Source organism: Eschrichtius robustus, chromosome 18 (genome assembly GCF_028021215.1).
Source record: "Eschrichtius robustus isolate mEscRob2 chromosome 18, mEscRob2.pri, whole genome shotgun sequence".
Classification (NCBI taxonomy): Eukaryota; Metazoa; Chordata; class Mammalia; order Artiodactyla; family Eschrichtiidae; genus Eschrichtius; species Eschrichtius robustus.
In genome coordinates this window covers 78,862,132-78,866,766 of record NC_090841.1, presented here as the reverse complement: position 1 = coordinate 78,866,766, position 4,635 = coordinate 78,862,132, and the positions used below count along the sequence as shown (strand labels likewise).

The 4,635-nt window shown below is 43.5% G+C and overlaps 1 non-coding gene across 1 annotated transcript; it reads left to right on the top strand.

Annotated features, from left to right (window-relative positions):
- Positions 1-3,587: 3,587 nt before the first annotated feature.
- Positions 3,588-3,706, top strand: LOC137752282 (5S ribosomal RNA). The gene has a single exon (XR_011071132.1). It is a non-coding gene; the product is annotated as a 5S ribosomal RNA (ribosomal RNA).
- The last annotated feature ends 929 nt before the right edge of the window (positions 3,707-4,635 follow it).

Below are 4,635 nucleotides of genomic sequence, written 5' to 3'. Positions count from 1 at the left end.
AACGCAAGAAGGCCCGGCAGGGCAAGCAGGGCGGCCTTCCCAGAGCACAGTTCTGTGCAGACATTTAGGAAACAATAGAGAAAACATCATGGAACATGTATGCTATCCTTAAAGCCTTAGCTTTAGCCCTGACTGGCCTGTCTTGATGACTTATGTTTCTTTTCTCAGAATTATGTATATTCATGTAAAAGCCTTTGGGAAATAATATAATAAGGATGGAAATAATAAGAATATATTTAGAAACATAAAGTGACCCAGTATTATCAGGGTTTCGTCATTTCAGAGGAACTTTTCCAAGAAAGTCAGTCCAGAATTAAATTTGGGGAATAATAATTATACCTTAAACATTTTTGGTAGACCAGGGGATAGAATATGATTGTTGAGATGATTCTTCTAAGGAAAAGCTATGTCTGCTTAGGTTTGCATTAGATACTTTGCATTTGATATTTTTCCTTAAGTGTCTCTAAATCACAGTGCACATCATGAAACAGGCATAATACTCTCCCACATTCCCTGTCTTTCTTTGTGACCATTACTTTAAAACAAAAACAAAAATAAAAACAAAAAAACCCAGCCAATTCTTTGACCTTCAAAGGCAAAAACAGAAACAAACAAACAAACAAAAAACCCAGCCAATTCTTTGACCTTCAAAGGCCATGTGTGGGTAATTGGGTAAAAATGAATATCACATGATTCTTGGGAGAAAATTGCTATTTTCTTAAAGCAAACTTGGGAAGGGCTCTACCACGTGCTTACTGGACCCTCCTGATGGCAGCAAAGCTGCAGGAGTTTTGCTGGACTTCCCCTGAAGCTCAGGGCACCCATCACCAGATCCACTGTTGCACAAGCCCCTTTCTTTCTCCCAAAAAACCCATTTTTGAGGAATTCTAGTGACGGCTATTTCCCGAGGCATAAAGGAAGCAATGCAGTTATAACTTTGTGATTGAATGAAAGAGCCACATGCTCGTCTGTACATCAAGTGGAATGGCCCTGATGGATTTAGCTCAAATCAAAGATTGTTTTCTTCTTTTAAAAAAAATCTGTTAGAGTCCTTCCCTTTGCCCTCCTTCAGTTTTTGTGTGTAAGGAGTGGAAAAATCAATAGAGCCAAGGGCAGCAGGATGGAATGATAACTCACCCACCCTCCTTTGCTGTACGCAAGCTGTCATCTGACCTCTCTATTTGTTTTGCAGTTTCCTATCGTTAATCATCGATTCCTTGTTTATGTGACTTCACTTCTCATCGCACTATGATCCGTATCTTTGGAAGCTGTCTGTGGCTTTCTACCTGAGTTGACTTAAGCGAATAATCAGAAAACAAATTGTTGCCTAATATTGGCTCAAGATGAACCGAGGATTAATGTCTGGAAAGAATGTTCTGTGCGTGGTGTGTCTCGGTTGTCATCTGCCCTGCTGTTTGTATAAATGTATGAGTCCTTCACGCTGAGTTGATGCCCCGGGTTGTGGGAATAAATTACTCTGAACCTGTTATCCTTTCTACAGTGAGGACACGTGCAATTGTTTGTTTGTTTTTCTGCCCTGTGGTCACAGCGGTGGCCCATTTCCAGAGATGTTTACTGCTCCCAACGCTGGCCTGTTCCTAGGTTTCCTTCATGCTTTTACTCCATCTTTTCACAATGTGTTTTAGCCTGTTTGCTGCATACTAATATGTTTGTCCACTGGCTGTTTCATGGTAACATTATTTCAAGATGTTTCATCATACCCTTGTCTTTCTTTTCTCTGCTCATATTGTTTCTAATTTCCCTACCAGAACCTTCCATGGTGCCCAGGACAGTCCTGGTTTTCTACCTGTTGCCCTACTGTCATTACCAGTGGTTCCCCCTCCCCCCGTTTCCCACTGAAAAGGGAAGGCATTGAAATGAAAATTATAGTGGTCTCCTTACCCAAAATCATGACTTCTCTCAGATCTTATAACCAACTTCTGAGACTCTTTATTCCAGGGAAAGACTGATTGGGTAGGTACTTAATTTAGAGCCGCCCTCCCCGGTCATGTATGAAATCATAAAATGGGACCAAACCCTGAACCAAACACCAAGTAATAAGTAGCTCTTAGTAGATGATTCTAAATGACAGACCAGGGTGAGAAAAACATTTTAAAGTCTTCTAAACTTTTCTGGTCATTGCTATTTACCCAGAAGCTGAGGATAATTCTGGACTTGTCAGCATGACTACCATATTCTTTATTTTCCTCCTTTCCCCAACACGTTTATTCCGTTTGCACAGACTGTGTACCAAACACTGCTCTGAGCATAAAGCTGTATCAGAGTGCATCAGATAAACCCTCTACTGTCACGCTGTTTATTCCAGGGAATGGAGGTAGAGTCACAAAATAACAAGTTAAATAATTAAATCCAAAAAATCAGATAATATTGTCTTATATTTTGAAAAAAAAAAAAGAGTGATATGCTAGAAACTGAAAGTTGTCACGGAGCATAGCTAAGGATGAGAAACCAAGGAAGCATCCTTAGAGGAGGAGCCATTTAAGAAGAGAACCAAATGGTAAGTCGGTGCCGGTCACAGGAGGATGAATGGCAAACTCATTCCAGGGTGAGGAAACCATGAAAGCAAAAGTCCTCAAGGGGAGGGAGCTTGGCACATTTGAGAAACAGAAAAAAGGCCAGTGAGACTGGACTTCATGGGCAAGTGGAAGCATGCAAGGGGTGAGGCCAGGGAGAGACAGGTCAGGTTGGGGGTGAGGAGGCAGTAGGGAAGGGGCATGGCAACGAGCTCAGACCAGCCTCCAGACGAGTATGTTTCTTGCGATACTGACATGTCACAATGTGCATGAACTAATATTCTAGCTGTTTCGTGCAGAACAGAGTGACAGAGGCGATGGGAGAAGCAGAGAGGCCAGTTAGAGGTCCCACCATGACCTGCTGAAGAGCTGGATGAAGAAGGAGAGGAAAACGATGGATCAAGTATGCATCCTAAGAACGGGCCAGAGGAACTGGACTGACAGTAGGCATCTAGCAGGGCAGATGGTGGGCTGGGGGCAGGTAGAAAACTGAGAGTTTTGTGTTGTCACGTTAACAAATCATGAATCCCATTAGATTTCCAAGTGGAGATGTCAAATGGAAAGCTGTCTGTTGGATTCACAAGCCTGGAGTTCAGGGCAGAAGTCAAAGCCAGAGATACTAGTATATAGTCTGTATTTAAAGTCATTGGGCAGAACTGGATAATCTAGAAGGAAAGCATAGCAAAAAAAAAACCCATCCAGGCTCAACAAGGGAGAATGTGATGTAGGAAAAACAAGAGAGTGGGCGTCATGGAAACTGAGAGAAGAGGTGTTTCAAGAGATAAAATGTGTTCACAGGAGCTGAATGCTGCTGACAGGCTGGGAGACGGGAGAGACTTCTGCATCTCCATCACCAGCAGCTACGTGGGAAAGGATAGCACCTGGGAAGAGGCCAGAAGCCCTGATGGGAGAGTTTGGGGCAGAATGAGAGGCAAGGAAGTGGCTCCAGATTCTTTCAGGAAACTGATGTCTACAGGAGCAAAGACATGGGGCTTTTACTAGATGGAAGTAGGAAATCAAAAAGGGTGTTTTGTTTCTTTTTTAAAAGAAGCCAGCTACGGCCATACCACCCTGAACGCGCCCGATCTCGTCTGATCTCGGAAACGAAGCAGGGTCAGGCCTGGTTAGTACTTGGATGGGAGACCGCCTGGGAATACCGGGTGCTGTCGTCTTAAAAAAAAAAAAAAAAATGAAGCCAGAACCCATTTGTTTGCAGATAGAAATGGTCCAGTAGAGAGAAAGCAATGATGGAGAAGGAGAGGTGATGGTGTAGGGTAGAAATGAATGGTTGACCTTTGAAAGGAAAAAAAAAAAAAAGAAAACACTTCATCCTTTGAAACCCGAGAGAAAGCACAGAGATGGGAGGACACTGAGCTTGCTAGGCTGGTAGGGTTGGTGGCAGTAAGATGAGGGATTCCTCTCCACTTCCTTCTATTTTCTTAATGAAGGATCAGGTGAGATCAACAGATACAAGCTTTAGGAGGATGTTGTATGGCAGAGGTTCAATGGGGACCATTTTGATCTGACTGTGACTCATACATCCTAAGGTGACTTCATGCCTGTGGTCCTGGACTGACCGGAAAAGATGCCCTGTGTGCTGTGACTACACCATCAAAGTCCCCAGTGGTTACTGAGCTGAGAGGTGATTCGCCCAGATGTTCGCATGCAGTCTTGGCCCGGTCTACATTTCCAGTATTTTCTCACATTTCTCCATGTCACCATGTCTTTCTGTCTTCTGTTCCTCTCTTGAGCCTTACCCTTTCTGGGCCCTTGTTCCCATCATTTTCCTGGCTGGACTATTCATAGCCTACTCCTCCAAGGGAAGTGGGTTAATTCTTTTCATCCCAGTTGAGATCACACCTTCAAAATGACGCCTTCCTGATCACCACCATCTCCCTCTCCAATCTGAAATGAATGAGTTCTGTCTCTGGACCCCATAGAACTTTCACTCATTCATTCATATCCGCCCATTCATTCATCCATCCATTCACTCATTCAATAATATTTCAGGATCATCAGCGGTGTGCTGGAAGCATGCCAGGCAGGCCCCAAGAATATGGGGGGGTGTGTGCAAATTGACCAGGTCCTTGTCTTCATGCTT